At 35.0% G+C, this 27,316-nt stretch overlaps 1 protein-coding gene across 2 annotated transcripts in view; it reads right to left on the reverse strand.

The window, feature by feature from the left end:
- The window catches only part of LOC149538429 (auxin response factor 12-like), a 230,903-nt gene that overhangs the window by 161,447 nt on the left and 42,140 nt on the right, over positions 1-27,316 (reverse strand). The gene's annotated exons all lie outside the window — the stretch shown is intronic.

Consider the following 27,316-nt stretch of genomic DNA (forward strand, 5'->3'; position numbering starts at 1 on the left):
TTGTTTTCCTGTAGACTTTGATGCCTTACTAATCCTCTATCCTCTTCTATAAACATTGGATGATAACTTTGTTTTCCATTGTGTCATCCACAACTTCTTTGTTTTGTTTATTTCCTTTCACTCCTTCCACCAATTCCACATGATTTGGTGATCACTTTAACATTACTTCTTCTAGTTTGAAGGACATTCTATCTAATGCAATGGCTTAAGATTATTGCCTCGTTACAGCTTATCCAGTATTGCTAGTTACCTCTATTTTAAATGGAATTCACGTACTTTGCATTTTATTTACTGACAATGCTTGCTTGGCTCTTTGCTGGCTACGATGGCTAAGTAATCATATATCTGACGTCTAAACTATATGTTTCCCCGTCTCCATTGCTTGCTGTCTTCTCAATGATTGGAAATAATAATCTAATTTCTTATGCGATTCATTTCCCTAATATTCTGGATACTCAAGCGTACAATAGTTGGAAAAACCTCTGTGTATTCCCCTGTCATTTATCGGTTGCAGATATGGCTGACTTGGACGCCCTTTTCTTTCTCCCTGTACAAGTTCTCTGAATATATATCTCCTTTTCCTCCCTGATACCTCCCTCTCTGATTTGGAGTACCTTTTTATATCTATAATTGGAAGGATGGGCAACTTCCAAGGGATGTGACTTGTGTCTCTAACATACTAATGAATCAATATTTAAATTCTGTTTTGTATTCAATCTGTTATTAATCTCTAATCCGATGATAATGGATTATAACTTCGTCCCAATAAATGCCCAAATCAATATTATTTCTTGAACTATATTATATCATATAATATATTATATTTGATGATCTTATTATATGTTATATTATTTTCTTTTCATCGTTCTATAAATGAATAATAAATTACATTTTAGTTTATTATTATTTTTATTATGCTATTATAATATTAATACTTTATCACATATGGTCATATTAATATATGACCATGTATTTACTTATAGATGTCTATATAATATTTGATTCAATCCTGAGCTTTTTTTAGAATATAGCTTATTATATCTCAATAATTACTAATTTAATATATTTTAAATAATTATTAATTTATTCTATTTTTTCATTATATTTATAATATATTATAATAAATTATATCACAATATATTATTATTTATTTATTTATTCATTTAAATCTTATAAATATAAGGACATGACAATTTAGGTACCTAAACTAGGGATGAGGCCCTCCCCAAATAATCGAGTATTTGTAAAACTGGTCAGGTGCTTTATTTTCCCATCCAACCATAACAAAAATTGAGAGGGTTATTCTGCTCCTTGGGGGCTTACAAAATAATTTCATTTTAGTAATGAACTCCTCAAAGTTACTCTCAATATGTCGTATTAGGATTGTTGTATCATGCAAATCAGACAATAAAGAGTTCCTCATAATTAGGGAGAATCATACCTTGGATCTTAGGAGATAGGTTAGCATCTCTTGACAAGTAGAACATAGTATCAAAAGCAAGGGCAAAAGTTACAGGACAAGCGAGTAACCATGCCTTGTAAATCTGGTTAGTGCAAAGGGTTCAGATCTTACACCATTCATTTCTACCATGGCTTGGAAATCTAGCATGAGTGATTCACAGAACTGCATTGGAAATCCCAAACCCTTCAAGCATATTAAAAATGAAACTCCATTGCACTCGGTCATGGCCTTCTCGAAATCTATGAGCAACATAGAAATGTGTTGCTTAGATCCTTAGCCTAATTCAATGCTTTCTAGCATGTTAGAAGATTTTCCAAAATATATTTGCATTTCACAAAGCTTGTCTGAATAGAGCTAACCACCTATGGTAATATTGTTTCATCCTTTTAGCTATAATCTTTGCCAAAATCTTAAAGGAAGTATTAAGGAGGGTGATAGGTCTCCAGTTTTTTAGCAGAGATTTATGGATGAGTCTAATCAGCCCTATATTGTATCATGCCCCAAGGATCATATTTCTAGAGCTTCTTTATACAAATCTAATAAATCCTCTCCAATCCAATTCAAATTCTATTTATAAAATTCCACCAATAGTGCATCTAGTCTTTAGAGCTTTGTCATTGCTCAAGCCCATAATGGTTTTTATTAATTTCTTTCAAAGTGATACTTTATTAAGAGCAATTGTATCTGCCTCAGCTATCTTGTTAGGAATCAAGCTTTTAGTTGTGTCCCTAGCCTGTACTTTTTCAGTACTAGTATCTTCTGATGTGAAGAAACTACTATAAAAGTTTTTGGAGGCATTTAGGATTTTTTTAATTAATAATGTTTCTATCACTATCCAAATATTATCTATATACTCCTTGGCTTCTTTAGAATTAAGCATTTGGAAAATATATATGGAACCCTTATCTCCAAGCTCAAGCCAATTGAGTCTAGGTCTGGTTTCCATCCCTATGATTTTAACATTTTGAATTTTCCTTAGTGTGTTTCTCAATGGAGAAAGAACAACATCAGCTTCAAAGTTGGTTGAGTCGATTTGCAAAGAGTCCTCAGCGGAGACATGGGCAATATGTAGCTTTGTTTCACATTTTCTCATGTCTTTTGCTTTCTTCCTATTGTTTGAAAAAGACCATTCCAAGCTAGGACATTTTAATTCAATTTCTCCCCAACATTATGGAGGGTAGGGTAAGGCCTATTAAAATGTTCAATAATGTTCACAATTAACAACATTAGCTTCAAGGTTGATTGGGTCCATTTATAGAGACTCCTCTACTAAGGCCAAAGCAGTATGTATTTTTTGTTTCACATTTTCTCATGCCTTTTACTTTCTTCCTTCCTATTATTTGAAAATGACCCTTCCAAGCTAGGACATTTTGATTTCATCTATCCTTGGCATTATGGAGGGTAGCGTTAAACTTATTAAAAAATTTAATAATGTTCACAACCTACAACATATCTTCATCCAATAAGAGCCTAGTGTTTAGGGTAAAGGCCTCACCTATTTCTCTCTGATCCATGTGTGAGAATCCAGCTATACAAGTGGTAAGGGTAAGATTGTGGTCTAACATAGTGTAGAAAGTAACCCATTCTCCTTGCAAATCATCTTTCTTAAATTGAATCACTGCTTTATTAGGATAGAATCTATCAAGCCTAGATATCCTTTTGCAGCCATGTTGGAAATTACACCAAGAAAATGGGCCAAACCACAATCCCTTACATTCACTCTCTTTGTCCAGCCATGGGATCAAAGGGTCTAAGATCGTTGACCATTCTTGCCAGAAAAACAAAAATCTTCCCTTTTCCATTCAAGTTTAGAACCTCCTAACTTATTAGAGGGCACTTCAATCATGTTGAAGTTAACACCAAGAATCCAAGGTACATCTTCCACTTGGGTCATCCACTTCCACAAGCCTAATTTCACCCTATAGTCATTGGAGGCATATAATGAAGCTAACCCATGCTTGCCCTCTTTTGTCTCCAATATGATTCAGATCCAATAGGTCATCCACTCTTCTTTTTTATAACGAATACATGCAATGATCCTATTGAGGAGTTTTCCCTCCTGGCTCTCTTTCTTCTCTTTGTGCTTAATTTTGATTTATTCCTATTCTCGTCTAGTTCATTGTCTAATTTCTTCATATATGGTTAATTGTTTATATGGAACTATGGCTAATGAATCGTTATGATTAGCCTCATTTGGAACCCTATCTTCAAGCACCCCTCTATTAGGGTTAGGCCCATTATATTTGATGAGTACAGAGCCAATCTTGGTTACACTTTGTCTCGTATTAAGGATGACCATCAGGGGGTTATGTGTTAGAGGCATGAGGATACCTGGTCATTCATATGGGTAGGGATGGGCATCTCCCTACCAGCACTCAGTTCCAAGGTGAAGCCACTTTGGTTATGTTAGCTTCCAATCTAGTGCACTCAACCTTCACATTGGGAGCATCTAGGGTAGGTTGAGAATTAGAATTGTCATTCTTTACCACTATTTTTCCTAACATTCTTTGAATATGTATGGGCTTCAATTACTTTCCTGACTTTTTGGAATTTTTCAATCTTTTCCACCATTACTTGAACATTTTGGGTTTTGCATTTGTCATGGGGTGCCCCTCCAAGGGAAGAGGACTCAGAGGCATCGGCCAAGGAAGGAATGGGTTTAGAAGCATTAGCATGAAGGGTATTACTAATGGCAAGATGGACTTTGTCCAATTCATGAGCAAAAGAGAGGGGAGAAGCATAGGAGACATTTTCAGTGACAAGGGAAACCTCATGGGTTGATGTCCAGTAATAGGGAGGGGTCTTTCAAAGGAGGTTGGTCAGGCTCAAGAGGAGTGTGGTTGAAAGGAGTGTGGTTAGGAGTAGGACAAATAATATTAGGGTTAGGTATAGGTTCATGTCACCTACCTTAATGCAGGACCATCCTAGGTGTAAGAGCAATCTTGCATCACCCAAAATATTTCCAGCGTTTTCTTTTTAATAAGGTTTATCTCAGTGAAGGTGGCTATTTCTAGAAGCCTACTATTTTTAGTATGTCGGTTGTTTGAGCTTAGTATGTTCTGATTTCTTCCCTGGAGGTTCACTTTAGATATATCAGCCTACCAATAAAGTTTCATTACAAGACCAAGTATATTTTTGAAGATATTGAAAAATTTTGCTATTGGCAACAGGGTGTAAAAGCTTTGAACTCAATTTTGAAGGATTTAGAGGCTTTGGAAGTGGGTCAAATCTTAATTGACTGGAGCTTGCACAAGTCAATTGTTTTAGAGTAGTTCATGGCATTTTCAAAATGGTCTCATAATAGCCAATTGGAGCAACTAGCAATGAGTTATGGTCTCCAGAAGTTGTGCCATGTTTAATGGACAAAAATGATTTTCCATAAAAAAATCTTGAGTTCCATAGTTGGGGCCTACTCTAATGTAATAAATATGAATAATAATATCTTATGGTTGGTCAGCCTCAAAGTTTGGGGTCAAACTTTCTAGAACCTTATTGGGCAATTAAAAATTGCCTATATAAGGAAGGCCCATAGGCTTGTCTAGGACAGTTCTTGGCGGATGTATATGGTAGCTCCGGATTGTAGAATATTGTAAACAAAAATGTCTATATGGCTGTGCACGTAATATTTCTAAATATTGTAATTCCATTTTTGGGGAGATAATTAGAAGCCAATTTCCTGTTCTTACAATTTAGTGGTATTTCTCTATTTTATTGTATGTATTTGTATTAATAAGGGGAGTACGCTTCATCATACCCTCTCCCTAGCTTTTCTTGAGGATTGGGCGGTTTTTCCTAATGTTCCCTTCATGTTTGCATGGAAAACAAGCATTAGGCCCACCTAGAAATACAATAGGGTATTCATAATTTTCTTCCACAAGATCTCTATTGAGAAGATTTGGAAGGTCTATACCAAGTTTAACAAGAAGGAGAACTTGTGAGTGCAAATGGGGAAGAACGGATGATGTTTCGTCCTCTCAATACACTAGCGATGGATTCTAGGATTTTAAGTATCCATCTCCAAAGAAAGGTTAGGACATTTTTTATAGTTGCCCATCTAGGGCATGATAAGGCTGCAACTTTTTGGGCATTGACCTCTTGATTCCACCATATGGCCCTAAAAGAAGTGCCACAAGTGGACAAAACTCCTTTAAAACCTCAGATTGGCTATGAAGATCACTGAAGTAAATAATAAGCAAGCCCTTTTGTATCATATGGCAAAAGGAGAAAGGAAAGCCAAATTTTTGAGCCCACACCATATGAAAACAATTTAAGGAAATTTCTAGTAAGCAATCTCATGAAAATGGCAACATTTTTGAGTTTATTCTTCTCAAAACTCAAATTCCTTAATCACTTTAGAATTAGGAACGACAAATAATGTCAAACTAGATTGCTTACCTATGGATCTTCCATTATCTCTACTAGCTTGAGCAAGGCCTCTGGCAACATTGAAGGAAGCCGTGTTTCTATTTTCTGTTTCAGTATCACCCACGACTGCCACTTTGAATGAGCAAGTTCCTTCATCCATTGGCATGGAAAATTGCAATGCCCTACTAGTATAGCCAACACCTATACTCCAATAAAATGGTAAAAGGCATTAAGAAAGCAATAAATGTGGTGTACGAATGAGGGCATGAGAAGCATCCTCTACAAGTTCAGCCTGTCCACAACATGAAGGCAAAGTTGAAGAGCATCCATAAGCTTTTCCTTCTCCAAATTTTGGAAAACCGTAACAATAAGTATTTCATAATACATTTGGGGGTTAACATATTTAAGCCCGCTTCCCTACTTCTCTCCTAAACTCAATGCTATGGAGGATGGGGATTTACATGTTGTATGGTGCTTGACACCAATCCACAAGTAGACACCCTCGAGGCTTCAAAACCCCATCCTTATCCTATCTTGGGACTCACCTATTATGTGAGGATTTACTACCTTTCACTACACAAAACCAACCTATGCTCTTGTGGGATTATAGCAAGCGATAAAAGAATAGGTTATGAATATCCAACTTCAAATGTATAATAGCATCATCAACTTTTTTCTCCACTCATGAAATATTAACCTCAAACATCAAATTGACAGTTAATGACCACTTTTTGAGGTGTGAAAATTCAATGCTAAAGAGAAGCCCTTAAGCAAGATAGCTAGAAAAAAAGCCAAATGCTAGACACTAAGTCTCATGGTTTTAATACAATTTTATATTTAAAAATATAACATTTATGTTTTAAATAAATTCTTACCCGCATGAAGACTGTATAACTCAAAAAAATATTGATGGTCAAATAATTTGCATACCATTATACTATTAGAAAAAGATGTTTTAACATATGCAATTAGTTCATGTGCTTGTTGGTGAGTACTTCCTCCCTACTATCATGTTCCAAATATTCATGCCCAAGCTGAGTATGAGATTTTTACTCTAAAACATCTTCAGTTTTGCCTTTTATAGAATATTATATGTGGGCGACAAAAAATTCTTCCTCTTTGGATTCATCCCCATTTGGTTATTGTCGCTATTTACTTATAACATTTATAGTAATATAATCTCATTCCAAATCCCATTCTCTTACTTTTCTTAATGTAATTGGCCCTCTATTACTTCTCTTTCATTCTACTACTAAAAACCCCAAACTTGAAAATCACAAAGATATCATAAGTAGTTTGAGAAAAAAGAGTTAAATTGTATTATATAATTTATTGACACTTCCAGTTGTTCCTTTTTTTCCTCGCTATATAAAGGTAAAACCCCCTTTCCGATAAAATGTAATGTCCCCACTTCTAAGATTCATTTTTAATAATAATAGAGTTAATATACGATTAATGAATAAATAGATATTTTAATAAAAGAATACCTAATAATAACAAATAATTATTTAGTAAATTAAAATATTAACTAAATAAAATAATAAACTATAATATAGTTTATTAATTATATAATGAAGAAATATATTTAATTAATATATATAAAAAGGATTAATTTAATATTATTATATAATAATAATAATATTAAATATGAAGACAAAAAGATTGTATTTCACATATTATTATTCAAATAGAATAGATAATATTTGTATATGAAATATTAAAATAATGTTAATTATTTCATCACATAATATTATATTATCATCAAATATATGATTAGTACATGTTAAATATTAAATAATTATAATAATGTGACTATAGAGAATGGTCACAACCATTGAGAAATCATTATCCATCTGGATATTTATATGGTAGATAAAGTAGGAAAAAGTGTGGGACACGGGAGGCAGAAACGATGGAGAATCAGGAGAGATGATTCAGTACGTTAGGGCAGAGAACAAGTAACCATGGGGGGAACATCGGGAGCAGAAGATAATCCAAACATTTGATGTCACCAGGATATGGAGAAGGATGATGGAAAGGCAGATTGAATCAGGAGGATTCTTTAATCAGACCCAATTCCTGCGATAAGTTTCTCACTGGATCATTTGACAATCAATACCAATGTTCCAATGTCAACATATGCAGTAAACGTACTGCATATACACCCAATTATCGATGCAAGAGGCGGATACAGGAACGACAGATATTAACAGGCAGCACCAAGGTGAAGGAGACCAGACTGTTTATCATCTAACAGATGAGACATTACATGAACCTTCAAATACTTCAAAATATAAAACATAACTATTCACCGGGACAATCTTCGCAACCTCAGGTGTTGGGAGGATCTTATATATATTAGCTCTGCATGATTCCTTACTGTCAGTCAAAAAAATTATTTATAAATTCAGAAACCTCATTTAGCTATTGGTATAAGCATTGAGTTATACAGTTACAGAATTTAATCAATATCCTTCTCAAAGACATCATTAGTCGAGGTACCTATTTGGTGGAGAGCCATAATTCCTTCTTTTAGGATCAGACCATCATGCATACATTGACACACTCAGTGGCTTAACCTAGGAAGATTGTACTCAAGAGCACTCAACAGATTATTTGACAGTAGTCTCAGCTATATATCCAGATTATTGATTCTTACCATATCATTTGTCAACATTAAGAAGTTGTAGGCACAGACGGTCCTAAGATTATCTTAATTAGCCATACATTCCCTTGGGATAAGAAATATCTAACCCAGAGAATTTACCACTCTGAGGGGGATCACAGTAATTTGTAGAAGACAATCAAATAATGTCATTAAGAAAGATTACAAATGATGAAATCTACCTTGTACATCTGCAAACAAAAAAATCTACAAGCTATACATTGAACATAGAAATACAAACTATGTCGAGGAAGTGAACTTAAGGAGTTCAAACAATTTGTAATGTAATGAAACAATTGAGAAATCTATCAATATCATCTTGTATACTCAATATCAAATATAATAATTCATAGCAAGAATGGAGAAGTCTTTGAATAGTATTATTATTGGTATACAATGGAGGATGAAGGATAAGTTCTACAAATAATTAAAAGGTACTATTGTATAAAATGAAGTCATAGACTAGAAGGAAGTATTTTATAATTAATTTGAAGGAATTAGTTTCAAATTCCATAGGCCTAAACATGGGGATATTACATAAAATCAAAAAGCCAAGACAATTACCTAATTCAATCTTCTTACTTTGTCAAATGATTGTGATTAAATCCAAGCAAATATGCTACACAAGATATCAATTGCTCTGTCTGATTTATATGTATGAATATGTACAGAACTGATATTGAATGGATAGCAATGTCTGAAACACAATGATTGAATATACCATGAATTTTATTGCTCTATCACTTGCAGTGATAAAGAAATGATGATATGTATTGCCTTTAGAAATATGGATTTCTGTCTGATATGTCAACCGGACTATGCAATGTATAGACATCACTTAACAGAAAAAGGTTGTTACTTATTTGTATTTGTAATCTTGCAAGTTCAATGATGGACATTGTTTCTGATTTACACCTTAAGAGCCTGCAATGCCTCCAATTATTGCTTATAGCAATGATATTGCTGTGGCTGACCTGGTCTTAAAAATATGCAATGTTCAGGTTGTCTGATTACAATCTTTAGATTAATGCCACCAATTATGTCAAGAGGCAATTCACTCAAATTGAGCAGATCGAATACTGGAATAAGTCAAAGAAGTAATATTCAATGATGATTCAATTGAGTGACCGAATGACTTCTTATATCTTATGCTTGGAGGAATAAGTCGCGTTTAAAGGATATGACTCATGCATCCTTAGGTCCTCACTCATTCGCAACACTCATTAACCACATCTCTTTATTATCTTGATGCTTATTGATTATTCTTGCATGCTAATCAATGATATTCAGATTGGTCTATATCTTCCTCATAACATCAAATAATGTCCTTCAATTAATTGCTGCTACAACAAGATGACTGCAAATCTTATCCACAAGCCTCTTCAACGATTTATTCCTCCCACAAATGATATTCTAATTAATTAGTTAACATCCATCAATTGTTAATCCCACATTAGTCTTAGATATTGACACATGAATCTCAATCCTCTATTTTATCAATTGCAGCTCTGATTCGTGACCTTCCACCATCCAGTCGCTTTGCATGACTTAATGGCTGTTTGTTATTGACCTGACTACTCTATCATTGGTAAATGTGATGTTCCCTGTCTAGTTTACAATTGAATGGTAAAATATAACAAAAAAGTTTAAGTAAATAAATGAACCGATAAAAACATAAAATATATTATTAATATAATATATTGTTAGTATAATATATATTATATATTATCAATATGATACCAAAATCATATAATAAATAAATTAATAAAAATATCATATAATGATAATAAATATGGTAATAATATATTAATGATACAATGAATAAAATAAGAAGAGTTGGGGGATACGATTAAAAGACTGGGAATTAAATATCAAAAAAACCGATAAACAATTATAAATATTATATATATACACACACTATAACAACGTCGACACTGTAAACAATGAATTTTATCACTGCAAACAGATTTTTTAAATCCATAATAGCTACTGCAATATTACATGCCTAAATGATAAACAGATAATCCAATAAACAAGTTGGGAATTAAAATAACATGTTGCATACAGTCAGCAATGAAGAGGAATAGGAACTAAGTAGCAATGATAATAATCAACATTGGACAAACTAAATGAAGGGCAACGCCTAACCGAAGGCCAAATGCGGCTTTATTGATTATTAGGAAGGATAGTCCACTAAAACATTAATTAAGGATGAATGGATGGGTTCCAAGAGAAGGCATATTTCTAGCGTCAAGGATTCCAAACCTTTCAGATTTATAGTAAATAAAAGATATTATCATCCAGCATATAGGGATTCATCAGAGGAAAATGACAAAAACTCAAACAAAAAGAACAATCAGCAATTGAGAAAGCAGACAGAGAGAGATGGGCTAGTCCCCATAGTCACCATCAGCAGTATTAACATAAAAAAGAAAAATCTTATTATTTCGTGGGTGAGTTCAACAAGAAGGAACAAACAAGTTCAACATGCTTGACTAAAGAATGATATACAGGAGAATCGAAATTCATTCCTTTGCATAGTCAATATTGCTATACCAAAGAACCAAACAATACATCTGCAGATTAATATATCTAATTTTGCATATGACAATGATTCATATAAGCTAAGTTGCCGGTTCGGGTTCGGTTCCAAGTTCGAAGTTCGAGAACCGGTTCGCTGGTTCAACAAAATTTTGGAAAGCGGTTTGGGTTCGTTAGTACAAAAACATGTAAAAATTATAAAATATATATATATAATTTTATTTTTATGAAACATGAGTTAAAATTAGAATGTAGCATAGTAGCATAAACACATTTAAAAAACAAAAACTTTAAAACACCATAAACAATAACATATCATAGTGATCATACCATCATATAGTAACATAGTTCAATCAACTTCAACATCAAAGATTCAAAACATTTAAAATATCAAGTTCAAATATCATTGTTTCACGTTCATGGTTTAACTAATGGAATGAAAATCTATTAAAATTCAGAATTTTTAATTCTAAATTCTTCAATCTTCATCTTCTTTATATTCATCTTCTTCTTCTTCATCTCCTTCTTCTCCACCTCCGCTATTACTTGCACCAAGGCCAATGGGATCAGCAGCAAAATCAACAATGGTATTGGCATCAAAGTCATCAAAATCATCAATTGTAAACCCAGCAATGGAAGCATCCAAGTCCACAATCTCTGCATCTACATCCCACTTCTTTGTCTCCCCTTCTTTGTATTCTTGACTCTTGTGCTAAAGAAGGCGCAAGTTGTTATGCACAAATACCAGGTTCTCTACTTTTTTTTATTGCAACCTATTGCACTTCACCGTGTGGATGAAAGAATAGGTGCTCCAATTTCTTTCTGATGCAGAAGAACTAGCAACCTATAAAGACAACATAGGGTAAGCAATTAAAAAAGAATCAATTCAATCTTATAAAAAAAATTCTTTTGAAGATAAAGTGAGCTAATTTTTAAAAAATAAAACTTACTCATGATATAACTTTGATTGCAAAGGGCTACAATGTTTGGAATTTTTTGCCATGGACGTACCACCAACCATGAGCATCCTGCTTGAACCGATAATGAAGAGCATCATTACTTAGACCTCTAGCATTGACAAACTCTATGAACTCATCCATGATTACATCTCTTATATCATCATCAGGAAATATTCTTCTAGATGTTGCCTGGTACAACTCAGACACTTCCATATCTCTATATGGTGGTAACCTTCCTAGTAGTTCACAATATTGTGAGCTATAGTATTTGGGGGTCAAGGCATAGGCAAGCAAATGTAATGGAGTGGTCATTTTGTTCCATCTTTCATTAATAACTTTTTGCACTTGTTTGAAAAAGGCCTCTTGCGGATCTTGCTCCTTATTTATAACTTGTCCGATCTTCTCAATCATTGAGTCTATGCCATTATAGATCTCTCCAAGGCAAGGCCTATCCATGTCAGTGTACCTAGGCATGCTCATAATGGGCTCGATGATCTTAAGCAGATATTCCACACATTCCCACCATGACTTAGCCAATAGCCTATCCTTTATTTTGTTTTCCCTTTTAGTGTTCTTTTGCTTCCATACACCCCAATTGTGGCTGATTACCATACCTTGAAGTGCATCTTTCACTTGCACAAGTCGTCTTAAGACGATTATATGTGATGCAAAACGGGTCTTAGCAACATGTGACATAAATCAAAGCAAAAAACAAAAACTATTAGATACATATTTTAGAAAACTAAGAAAAGTATACACATTGGCAATTGCACAAGTAAAATATGAAAAATTAGAAATTGTCAAATATTAAAAATTAAATTACTAACTTGAGTTCAAGTTCATTTACCTTCAATAGCTCCAATTTTGAGTAGTTCCTGAAAAAAGATTGAGTCATGTGGTGGTTTGCGACAAACATTTGTATGTCCTCAGCCTCTTCATACACTGTTTTGATCCACTCAATTTGGTTCCCAATCTTTTGTAGCATAAGATTGAGTGAATGGACTGCACAAGGTGTCCAAATGATATGTTGATATCGTGATTCAACCAACAAACCTGCTGCTCTACAATTCTTTGCATTGTCCGTTATGACTTGGACAACATTTCTTGCACCCACTTGTTCAATGGCCTCAATTAGGATATCAGCAATAAATGGCCCATCTTTTACTTTGCCCTCACAATCCACCACTTTCAAAAACATTGCCCCTTTAGGGGACACCGCAAGGATATTGATCAAGGGACAATTCCTGGAATCCTTCCAACCATTTGAACAATTGTCGCCCCTGTCTCAACCCATGAGTCCCTTATGGACTTCAATTGATTTTCAACCCATTGGACCTATTCATCCAACAAGGTGGTGTGCACTTTCTCATACCTGGGGCCACAATACCCTTTTGGAGCTTCATTGGCACCCCTCGACATGTCCTTCCAAAATGGAGACCGGACAACATTAAAAGACAACCCATTTGCATACAGGCATCTTCCCACCTTAATGTCAGCAATTTCCCGAGCCTTATTTTGAAAATAAGTTTCTAGTGGCCCCTTTCTTTTGTGTACAACGGGGATAGATTCAGTGTCAGTGTCCGCTACAGTACTGAAGAAGGGTTGGTCTTGTACTATAACATCTGAGGGGGGCTGCATTCCCTTTGCTCTTTTACTTTTATTGCTATTGAGTTCTATTGCCCTGCATCCTTCTCTCTCTTCTGTTGCCTCATGCTCTTCAATATATTTTAACACAGTTTGATTTGGTATAGAGGCACCTTTTTTGCCAAGGCATTTCTTGACTCCTCTTCCGGTATAACCACATAAATGACCTACCACACGATAATAAGAACTATTTCTTTCTACACCACATCCCCAATATCTCCAACGAAATGCACCACCTCCTGGAATGGGTTTTATAATGTCTACATACTTCCATAGAGGAGAATCAGAGTTGGGTTCCATTCTTTGTTCGATGTTGCCTATTGATGAAGAGGTAGATGACATTCCTTTCCCTATGGCAAGAAATTAGATACATGTTCATAATTTATATGCAAGAAAATGACAAATTTTGGAATAATGGAAAAGATTCAAAAACATATGAAGATTGAAAGAGAAATGAAAAACTAAAAAAACTAGAACAAAAACAATAGCAAATGGAATAAGATCTTACCTTTTGGTCCTTTTCCAGCCATTGCAAGTTTGCAAATGTGTATGAATGATGCACAAACACTTGAAGAACACCAACTAATCAATCTTCAAACTGCTCCTTGCACAATCGGATGCTTGCTCAAAAACTTATGTGCTCTCCTTTAAGACAAAATAACCTATTTAGAAACATCAAATGACAATGAGAGGGCACAAAACCAATTAATAACACCTTTTTAAGTTACATGGACGCCAAAACATTATACAAAACTGCAAATAAAACACTTACAATCACGTCCGTAGCCACGGGGTCAAACTGAGTTCGATTTTTTGGACGTGGTTCGCCCAAGTTCAGACCCTGGTTCGAACTAGATCAAACCAGGCCTACGAAAAGAGGACCCTGGTCAAAACAAGTTCGAACCAGACCTGAACTTGGAACCCGTTCGAACCAGATCGTGGTCCGGAGGGGGGGGGTACCCGTGCAACCTAGTGTATAAGTAATATTAGTATAATATATGACTCTTAAGATTATATGTGTGTGTGCACTTAATCATCTTGCATATTCTAAATTGTCATATTAGAGATAACAGTGACTCATTTAATCTTATACGTAAAACATTCATAAGCAATATCATTCAGAGTGTCAAGGAAACTAGTTTCTTGTAAAAAAAGTTCCCCAAAGAATTGTCCTTATTATATAAACCATAGTTGAAAAACTCGGGCTCAGCAATATCTCGGCTGACCCAAAAAAATTCAAAACCTTGAAATCGCCAAAAACTTGGCAAAAGAATTGGCACTTTTATTGAACAGTTGAAAATATATAATTTCTTAGAATAATCTTAAAAACACATACATATATACCAAATTTGTAGAACATATACTGAACAGCATTTTGACCTCAGTCATTTCGAGTTATAAATCATGTAGAACAAGAGGGGCTTCTCGGAAAAGAAGCAGCACATTCCCTGAAATAATGTGCAGAAGCTGCAATGGGAATGGTTACAGAATTTTAATCAATGATCATGTGAAACAAAGAAATAAGCCAATACCTTGTTTTAAAACAATGGCTGTCTAATTCCAACCAGCAGTGCCTCAGAATGAAACAGCATCACTCAAAAAAAAATGGAACAAGTCTTAGAACTTTTGATCGCTCAAAACAAAATGGCATTGCTCAGAATGAAATGGAAAAATGCAATATTAAAATGTTAAAACGTAATGTGAAAACGTGACTTTCCATCGCTTTAAAAAGTCAAAAAAATCTGAAATTTTATTTTAGCTTTTTAAGTAGAGTTTTGACACTGATTTTCTGGGAGAAATCCTGTGATATACTGCAATTTTTTTCATTTGATATCACAGTGCAAAAATGAAAATAGTGCCGGTGATATTTTGAGAGATAATATTTGTTCCTATGTGAATCATGATATATCACGATATCCACAATATATTCGCAATATTTTCAACTATGGCCATAAACAACCAGAGAGGGGACATTACAATAAATATTGTTTTAAATCCTTAGATAGGATTCCAACACCTCTGCATGTTATATTACTTGAATTGTGAATAATAACATCTATCCTATGATATATCATTGCTCTTGTTGGCTTAAACACTTCCTTATACAAATTACTATATTCAAGTGAGAATATATCCATCAAATCATTGTATACAATCTGATACCAAATACAATTGTTTTATAACATTTAAGTCCCCGTATCAGAATGTTGCGGGGTTCCTCTAATATTTATTACATAGACATAATGATTTGAGGCAATCTTACTTCCTTCACCAGCCTCCGCTTTCCTTTAGTAATACTTCTCAGTGGATAACATTGCATATTATGTTCCTCATTGTTATCTATCTATTGTTAACAAGTTAATATTGTTGATCAATCACTTAATCAAACTCTCCTTTGTCTCAATAAGTTTATCCTCTTTTTCCATCTCCAAGTTCCAGGAAACATTTGTCCAACATTAAGAAGAATTCCTCGTCATAAATCAAGTATATTGTAATTTATGAGTAAAATTCTCTCCATGTAGGAACAATGTGGTTACCATGTAATCAACTGTAAGATGCCCACTTGATCTGATCATTTTTTCTTGCCTTTCACTCACAGGAATTTTGTCAAACAGATTACTTGTAATCTGCTTATTGAGTTTTTTTTTGAGTTTGGTTGGTTATTTGAGTTTTGTTTAGAAATGGATATGGCATCTAAGGATACAGGAAATGCAATCTTGTGACAGCATTACTGCAGCTAAACTCAAATATAAATAATGACTATTCTGAAATTATTGTCTAGAGAAGCAATAACTGCAGAGCAATACAGTGCTAATCTCATTTAATAATTTTGAAATATTTTAACAGCAGCTCATTAAATTGAATTTAGCAATCAATCCAATATATTGCATACCAATTTGTTACTACAGACTTGACAACACCAAGAAATTAGGTGACAGCATGAATTAATCCTTAGGCATAGCCTCCCTTGTTGTTTCAGAACCATCCACAGTTCAGTCATTTTTGTTACTGCAGATCTGGAGCAGACTGAGGCACCTATGTTCCTATCCCAGAGGTTATTTGACTGAAATAGCACCCCCAAATTGGACCCAGTCACTGTACAGAAGAGGCATACAGCCAATCCCAGATCTATATGGCACTACAACTTCTATATAGCCGTAAGCCTGTATGGTACCTTCCAAATGCTTTCTCAGACCAGTCAATACTTATTTCCTGGATACAGCTCCCTGACAAGGAAAGCCACTGTTGAAATGGTTTGAACATTGCCACTAACACTCTGCTTCTTATCAACACTTCACATATCAATCCTCAATAACATTCATAGTTTCATGCAAATAGAAATGGAAATCTCAAACAATCAAATTTTACCTTTAAGCTCAACCAAATCTTCCTGTGTCTTAAAACAGCGAAGAGAATGATAGCAAAGATTTTGTCCTCCAAGCCCAAGAAGCTAAACTATTCAAATGACTCCATCAATTTCATATAATTTGAATTTCCAAGCCTATTGAGATAAGGCACTTTCATCTCTTATATAGCGCTTTCTAAGAACTCAACTACTAACCTTGACAATGTGGGATAAACAAAATCACTTTAATCCCTTACCTATAATTTTGGGATTTCTGCTTTTCACCCCTATTTTCTCACATCTACTATTTTGGACCTTATTTTAATCTAGTTGTTTTGTATTTAATATTTCCATGCCATGTAACATGATTTTACTCAAGTCCCCAATAACACTTTTATTTGCTCTTCTTATGTATTATAGAATAAAAGCGGTCATTTATTTAAATATTTCCCACAAACTTAAGACTAGACATTAATAATTTTTACTTTATAAACGACCTTATTAATGCACATTAAATCATATCAATGATAAATAAATGACCCTGTCAATATTAAACAATTAACCATCAACATACCACTGCACTAAAAGTCCAAATATAGCCATAATGATTTAACCATAAATCTGCCCAAAAAAGCCTCAGAACACCGCAAAATGATTTGCAATTGAAGTGACTTAGGCAAGATGGCCTCAAGGTCCCTATTATGTCTTGGTTAGCTCATGGGACCATAGGAAAATAGGCTAACAACGACGATGTGCTATGAACACTAGAAAGGGAACATTACAATCTGCCCTTACCAAAATTACTTGTCCTCAATCAATTTCAGCTCTAGATGTTGCAAGACCTTATCATTTTCCCAGGCTCTTCCACTTCACCAAATATTCCTTAAGTTGTACTCTTTTGAAGTGTCCACTCCCCGGTATCAACAATCGCCTCAAAAATCAATATCAATTTTCCCTCCTTGTCTAGGGGTGGCAACTCTACTAATGGTACTAAATTGTGGCCCAATTATTTGAGTCTAGAAATATGAAAAGTTGGCTAGAAAGTCTAGCTCATAGGCCACGCCTTGAATGCACTGAGTAACTCTGAATGTTCCATAAAATTGTGGCTTAAGTTTCTACCCACCTCTCTTCTTCAAAGAAGGCCGACTACAAGGCTAGAGTCTCAGGTATACCATATCACCAATCCTAAAACTGCACTCAACTCTATGTTGATCTGCATATAACTCCTACTACTTTTGTGTTTGTTGGATGTTCTCTTTAAGTGCCCTCAAGATGTCTTAGCACTCCTATTACAGAACTTTAGCCTTAAGCACCCTATTGTCCCCAAAGAGCAAATCCACAAGGTTAGGGACTCCATACCCATATAGTGCCATAAATAAAGTCATCATGATAGTTATGCAGTGGGCAGTATTGTCACTCACCCAAGTGCAACCATCGAACCCAAACCTTTGGCCACACTGATACATAATTCCAAATATATCCCTCAACCCACTTGTTTACTATCTCTATATGCCCATTGATCTACGGATGATAGCTAGTGTTGGGGATAAGATTTGTGCCACTCAGTCTGAAAATATCTTGCCAAAATATACTCAAGAACTTGCTATCCCACTCACTATCTTCCTGAGGAACCCATCTAACTTGAATCTAATAATCAAGTCAGCCACTTTGATTGCTTTGTAGTTGGTTGCAATAGAAAAGAAGTGTGCAAATTTAGTAAATCTATCAATTACTACATAAATGCAGTCCTTACCTTGCACCCTAGGCAATCCTGTAATGAAGTCCATAGAAATACTTTCTCACTTTTCATCTAGAATGGGTAAGCACCGAAGTCAACCAACTAGAAATGTATGTTTGTCTTATTCTTCTATTATCTTGGGTATTTCTAACATACTTCACCACTTTATTCTTGAGTCCCTTCTATGTGAATATTTCCCTGATGTGCCTATAAGTCTTGACGAAACCTAGTTGACCAGCCAATGGAGCATCATCAAAAGTGTTGAGTTTTAGGTTACTCTACAACACCCCCAGGATCAAATATAGGACCAAGATAACTCCCACAAGAGATTATCAAGATAATTGCATTAAGATGCAAGAATGATATTAGTGATAACGGAAATTAACATTACATGATTAAAATGTAAATAATAGGCCAGCATATATAGGCAAAGTGACAAGAGACAGTTATAAGGAGAAGATATAATATCATCTACACAAGGTGGAACCACATGTCCACCAAAGGTGAATCATCCTCCATTATGCAATGAGGTATGCGTCATGATGAGGATGACAATGTGATATGTGCACCGATGGTGGATCTCTCACATAATGTGGAATGAGATAACAACTATCACCACCTAGAATGAAATTCTCCAACACTATGCTTAATTGAGGCGCAAACTCTTAGGTGTCTTAATGATAAACTATTGTGCAATGTATTATCAATGTATTATCCTCAGTAATCTTAAGTGTAATTAGTGAATATTTAATTACAACAGCACCCACCCTTCCTTGAGTGCAACTTAAAGGAATGCACTTAAACTCACAATGCAATATGGGTCCTCGCTACTAGGCCATGTTAGGTACCCATGTACAATATACGAAGCAATACATCAAATGCAATCTCCTGTAAAGCGTCAAAAGAGGGGATTGGAAAAAAAATCCCCCCAAAAACAAAGAAGAAAAAACAAGATGGATGGATGGATGGATGGAGTACTTAAAGACCCCCCCAGGATTACATACATCATGTATATACAAGCTATTATCCCCCCCATAAGGACAATAAGAGACATGATACCCACCCCTCCCCCCCAATAGTGAAGAATTTCTTGCAAAGATGGAGTCTTTAAAAACACAACATAGTCGAATGCCTAAAATGTAATAATCCCCTATGGTTCTCAATATTGATAATAAAAATTCTCACAATAAATGGCCTTTGAGTTATTGATAAAAGCTAATAATGAATGAACCACAACGGTGATGCCAAATACTAAATGATATTTGCAATTATACTTCATAACCACATTTTGCACTTATTTAAATTTTGGAAGTTATAGATCTCCTTGAAAATTACAACAATGATCTTTGCACAATTTATTCCTTTCAGTTCTGCCATTGGACAAAATTCTATACTATCACAACGATAGATGCAATATCCAACTTTCTCACTATAACTATTGTAATAAATGATCTGCAAACTACAATTCAACAATTATTTAAATAACCAAAGCCAGACAATGGAAACGATCCTCAAATATTACTAGCAATCGCAATGCTAAACGCCCAAGGAATGAATCATAGGCCCAAATTGGAAGAATGTTGGCCTATAAACAATGATTGCAAGCCATTAAGGAATGACCGCAGGCCACCAACCACGCCCAACACTGCTTCAGTGATGAATGATAGCCCCAAATTTTGTACACGTGTCTCCCTATTACAAATGCAAGTCATTAACAGATGAGCGCAGGCCTCTCCACAAATCTCGGGCCCTTATCTGGTGAATGCGGGTTTTAAACAAATAAATACAAGTTTTGAACAAATAAATGCGGACCTTTAGAAGCAAACGAAGGTATGCCAAATAAACACACTACCCTAATAGCAACAACAGTCTCTAGGAGAAGTTGATTGGCCTCCAAACAAGAATACAAGTTACTTGGCAATCGAATCACAGTCTCTTCAAGCCTAATCAAATCCTTAGCAACATATAATTAAATTCTCAACATACTCTAGATTTGCACAATTCACAACAACTCCAGATTTACCACCAATTGGTTGACTTCTCAAGTACAATGAAAATAGTAGGTGAAGCCACAAACAATTTCTCAAAATTCACAAATGCAAAACTCCCCTATACTTCGGAAATGGAGTAATACCTCAACCTTCAAACCCTTATACCTTAGCAAGGGGATTGAAATCACAAATCAAAAATTCTCACCAAGACAACAAAAGCAAATAGACAATCAAATGCTTTTTCCTTCACAATAAGCTCATATTTATAATCCCCAAATGGCATTTAGTTTCCCAAACATACTCCACTTAAGAAGCGTCATCAACACAACATCATTTATAACATTAAATATAATAAAATGCCTTTTAATAATGTAAACTTAATATTTAATTAATAAATATGAACCCGTGCAATAAAAGAGCCCCATCCAATGTAGGTGATGGCCAACTGCTAGCGTCACCATCTGCACTGCCAAATATGGCTATTATTCGAATTAGACTTAATTAAAATAGTAAATCCGGAACTGATACCCTCAAATCTCATTGTCAGCTCATGAGGGTCATTGTGATGGACTAACTCAAACAATCGCAAAGATGTGCCAAAATGGGGACATTACATAAAAACATTTCTTCCCTTACGAAGAAGATATACCAAGTACAAATGTAGGAATGCTTCTCATTCTAGATAAGAACTAGGAAGTAGAATCCAAATAAAGTACGATGGTGATGTCACGAACCAATCCATATCCAAATGAAAGGAGGAAGATGGTGTCTAAGCATGCATCTCAGAGGATTGAATAGGTATCTCCAAACTCAAAGAACCTATCACGTCATCAAACTGAATAATGAAATGTCACAAGCCAAGTGAAGGAGAAGAATCAAGAATGTCAATCTCCAAAAAGTGAAAAAGTATCTCAAATGTGATAAAACCGTCACCAAAGAGTAAGAGAAACCCTCTCAATTGTGTCTCCCAAATCTGAAAGGTGAGACTTTGCAAATAATGAGCCAATATCTAGCAAATACGAATCTCAATCAAGAAGACAAATAGAATCTCTTGCAATGACTCACTAGAATCACCAACAAGAGATAAATGTGTGATCTCCACTAGAGAAGTGGGAGCTGCAAGTGGAGTAATTGGATCATCCTTACTGTTAATATATGTATCACATTCAATCTCATCTAATTTATCATCATAGGCAATATTATTTGCATCATCAAGTGGAATGAAACAATCTACAATAGGATCATTTGGGAATGGAGGAACATGTGAATCTCCAAAACGCTCCCAAATAATGGTCCAAACTATGTGTGGCAATAAATATCCTTGATTTTGGAGTAGAATGCATGGTGTAAATATGAAATGAGACTCATACCAAGCACTCATCTAATATGACCATTTTTATCTTCCCAAACTATTTTCTTCTTCTTTGTCTTTGGCTCAAGTATGAATCCATAAAGATAAGGAAACAGATTAACCCATCTACATTGTGGTATAATTCTTTTTGCCCATGACTCAAGTCATCCCTAGTTAAAGATATCATAGAAGGATGTCTATCATATCCCATGATTTCATCAATGATCCACTTCTCACATTACAAATTGAGTAAACTCCACAATCAAGCTATAGTAAACTTTGATCTTTATGCAAAAGACATAAGTTGTTTGTTCAAATTCTGGTTCAAATGCAGGTTCAAGATTCATGTTCGATATTCACTCAATGTATTGTTGGGCTAGGTTCAGGTTCATTTTGGGTTTGTTCATATAAAAAAAAAAATTTAAATATATTATACTATGCAGACTAATTATTATTTGAGCATAAATCTTTAAATTGTGAGATGAAGGGAAGTGAACCACAGGAGGAATTTGATGAGGATACGAAGGATGAAATTGCTGAGGTTGAATTGAAGAAGAGGAAGAAATGCAATCTAGGGAGCTCCTTCTGGAAGAAAAGGAAAGAAAAAGAGATTGATTTGGAACAAGATAGTGATTCTGAAGAGGAGCAGGAAGAGGGTATTGAGAAGAGAGGAAAATCAGTTAAGGTTTTGGGAAACAAGGGGAAGAATGTTGAAAGAGATTCTGTGCTCTCTGATGATGAACTCTTAATTAAGAGGATGGAAAGCAAAAGGAAAAATGTGATTGCCCAGGATGTGGATGTTTAGAAAGAAATTAAGGAGACAGAGTTGGATAGGGACAAACAGGGGAGTCATGAGCAATACTTTGAGCATTATAGGAATGAGGATGACCAGGGTTTTTTGAAGGAAATCTTTCGTAACCCAGAGATAATGATGAAGGATATTGGTACTCTAAAGCAGCAAATGTTGGACATTTCAAGGGATTTTGATCAGTACAGCAAGACAGCAAGGAAAGAGAGAACATTGGGTCAGCACATTGATAGACTTTTTGAGGTTATCAGCAACATGGAAGAGGCAAAGAATTTGATGAAACGTGTGCCACCACTTGAAGCTAAGAACATAAATTTAGATCAGCTGGGAAAAGGTCTTCAAAAAAGAATGGATGGTTTGGATACTAGAATGGGTAACTTGGAGAAAACGGTTAAAAAATTGGCAAATCAGAACTACACTATCTTGAAGACCGCGGCTGACAACTTTAACAACCTGCTGAACAAGCTTGAACAGGGTAAAGGCCAAGAATCTAATGCTATGAAAGAGGACCAGGGCCCAAGCAAATGCACAAGGGCTAATTCCAACAAGAATGAGGGTGCGTAAGCAAAAAAGTTGGATGACATGAAATCATTTCAAGAAAATATGAACATCTTGGCAGACCAAGCAGTGGACCTTCTTAAGACTCTGTAGTTGTCCTGGGGCTGTCTTTTTGCTTTCCTTTTGCTGTCTTTTCATGCATAGTTGTTCTTTGGCCTCTTGTTATTGGCTTGTCTTGTCTGTTCCTTTTTTTGGCTATGAAGCCTTCTGTTGTCTAAGCTTTTATGCTCTTGTTTCTATGTTACTTTGTACTAGGTTTTAGGTCCTTTCAAATCTGTTTTTACGTAATCAAAACTATATTTTGAACATTATTCACATATTCTAAATATTTCTCTCTTCTTGATACCCTAGTTGGAAAGTATCATAATATAAACAAATAATTAATTTTAAAAATCATAATAGTAATCAAAAAATAAATATAATTTAATATTTTAATTATACATTAGTAAATATTAATAGAATTAATATAGTATTATAACAAAAGAATACCTTTAAGAAAACCAAATCGTCGATATCAAAGCCACCACTTTATCCCCTTGGCTTTATATCTATCGAGCGGATTAGGTCTCTTTTTCTCAAATCTGAGGCCCTCTCGAAATCACGAGTCTGCAAAGTCACTAGACCAAAATCCTTAGTCATGTGATGCTTAAGTAATCTTCCAGAACACTCCATGGCCACCCTTTAGTAGACCCCCAACCAACCACACATGCGGAACTCCTAGGAGCTCTACTTGGTCATGAATCTTCCGGGTCATCGAGCTCCGATGAAAGAGAAACCAATTTAAACACATCTAGTTTCAGAGTGGATTGTATCGAATTCTGACGACCACCTCGTACTTTTTCCTATCTCCAAATAGGCTATCGGGATAACAACAGATGCTCGTGATCAGAAAAGAAACGCAGCAGAGATAAAGACAAAATCATTTTAAAGTCAACAACATCACTAGTCATTTGCTATGTGTTCAAAGTTTTTTGTTCTCATTCGCTGAGAAATCACCACGGAATCGCACAAGGTCCTTTCTAACGAATGATTCTCGAACTTAGCACATTGCAAGCAAATCCGCATTGAATTTGAACCAAATTTGAATTTGATACGAATCAACTTCTGAATTTGGTGTTGCAGAGACAAATATAGTAACTTAGCAAAAGACCGAGGCCTATGCATTACAAATGCAAAACTCAGCCAAATTCTGAAAGTAACATTTTTTATTACAATCACGAAAAATTGATAGCAGATCTGGAAAATACATGAAACATTATGCACTTTCAAAAACAAATGCACCTGAAAAAGGAGTCCTATGAGCCCAAATGAGTCTTTGGAAGATGCAAAAACCAAAATTTGCAATTTTCAAAAAAACTAAAGAACATAGATCACAAACCACCTACACCACTATTTAGAGCACAAAACTCTACCCCAAAACATAAATAAAATGCTCAAATAAAGGAGTTTGAAAATCACCTCCGAAATGTTTTTTGAATCACTACCGCTGCACCTCCAAGATTCAAATGGCACTAGATTTGCCCTCAAATGTTCAACTTGAATGAAACAAAAGTTAATTTAGGGGTTTTTGGACCTCCTTAATATGATGTCAACCTATGATTTGAACCAGAAAGATCCAAGTTTGACCTAAAATAGAAATCAACAAAATACAAAAACCCATAATTTTCTCCAAATAGATTATATAATAATGATGCCCAAGTTGTCAAATTTTGCACCCACTAATGAATCAAGCCAAAATCACTATTGTGCGAAGAGGTATTCACACCTTGAGAACTCTAATACTATGTAGAGTTTTAGGTGGCTCTACAAAACCCCTAGGATCAAATGAAAGACCAAGATAACTCCCACAAGAGATTGGCAAGACAATTGCATTAAGATGCAAGAATGAGATTAGTAGAATGGTATTAGTGATAATGGAAATTTACGTTACATGATTAAAATGTACATAATAGGCCTAAATATATAAACAAGGCAATAGGAGCCATTTATAAGGAAAAGATAAGATATCATCTACACAAGATGGAATTGTTTGTCCACCAAAGGTGGATCATCCTCCATTATACAATAAGTATGTCTCATGATGAGGATGATAATGCAATATGTGCACTAAAGGCGGATCTCACACATAAAGTGGAATGAGATAACAACTATCACCACCTATAGTGAAATTCTCTCATACCATGTGCTTATATTGACGTGCAAACTCTTAAGTGTCTCTATGACAAACTACTATGCAATGCATTATCCTTAGTAATCTTAAGTAAAGTGTAATTAGTGAATATTTAATTACCACCAACAAACAGTTCTCAAGACCATTTCCTTAATGTGTGCATATGGTACCAAATAGATTGTATTTTAATAAAATTAGAGATAACCATTAACTATGTACATGTAATCCCAAGTTGTGACCTCAATCAATCTCATTGCCCATTGAACTTTGGTAAACTTCGTCGAAATCATCTCTCTGACAGGTTAATAGCTCTATCAAAGGAACACAAGTGTGGTCTCTATGAGAGTGCATTACTTTCATGTTCTTCCCTTTGACATATTTGAAGTCAAAGTCATAGGTCTATAGTTGAGTAAAGCATTTTTGTTGCCTATCATTAAAGTCTATTTGGCTCATGAAGTACTTAATGTTATTATGATCTATCTTAATAATTAATCTGCCACCAACCAGATAAGACTTGAACTTTGGCAATGCGTGCATGATGGCCAACATCTCCATATCATAAATAAAAGAGCTCTTCTCCACCCCTCTCAATTTGTCTATCTCAAATGCTATGAGGTGTTTCTCATGCATCAACATGACATCAATCCCATCTCTTGAAGCTTCACACTGTAACTCAAAGGTTTTCATAAAATTTGGAAGAGCCAACATAGGAGAGGATGACATTGCCTCCTTGAAGTGATCAAGACATTGTTGTGCTAAATCTAACCACTCAAAAGCTCCCTTTTTAGTGAGATTTGTTAATGGATTTGTTATCCATAATAATCCTTCCGTAAAAGCCACACAACCCAAGGAAACCCTTCAATTGTGAAAGGCTAGTTAACATTGGCAACTCAATGATGGCTCTAATATTTTCTAGATCTACTTTCACCCCATCAACTTTGATGACTTGCCCAAATATAGTAGTTTAGTCATACCATATTCACACTTGGATTCCCTCGTGAATAGTGACACACTCCAGAATACTCAAAGCCTCCTCCAAGTGTCGCAAGTGTTCCTCTGCAGTCTTGTTGAATATCGGATGTCACTAATAAAGACTAGCCCAAACTTCTTCAACTACCTCCTAGAAACTCGGTTCATACAATTCTGAAATGTAGCAGGGGCATTCGTAAACTTGAATGGCATAACCAAAAACTCGAAGTGGCCATAGTGACACTTGAATGTTGTTTTCTACATATCCTCAGTCCTCATCCTAATCAATTGATGACCTCAAATCTATCTTAGTAAAGTAGTAGGCACCATGCAACTCTACTATGAGTTTGTTTATTTGCAGGATGGGATACCTGCTCTTGGTTTTCTTATTCAAGGCCTTGTAGCCAATATACATCCACATAGTCCCATCATTTTTCTTCACTAAAACCATAGCTAATACGAATTAGCTTTTCCTAGGCCTGATGTAACCCATTTCCAATAACTCCTTAATTGTTTTTTCCATCTCGTCCTTTACTTCTTTGGGTGTTTGTATTGAGTGGTGATCACTAATTTAGCTCCTAATTCTATCACATGCTTAATACCCCTATGGTTGGAAGATGGAACTAGATCAACCACTACATAAATGAAGGGGGAAGACAAGATCCAACCCCTGGATTAGGTTTGATAAACACAAGAGGAGATAGCAATGCAACCTAAATGCAAAAGGATGAATAACTTGAAATTGTTTC

The sequence above is a fragment of the Cupressus sempervirens genome, chromosome 9, assembly GCF_028749045.1.
Source record: "Cupressus sempervirens isolate cs-2001-9-10 chromosome 9, ASM2874904v1, whole genome shotgun sequence".
Classification (NCBI taxonomy): domain Eukaryota; kingdom Viridiplantae; phylum Streptophyta; class Pinopsida; order Cupressales; family Cupressaceae; genus Cupressus; species Cupressus sempervirens.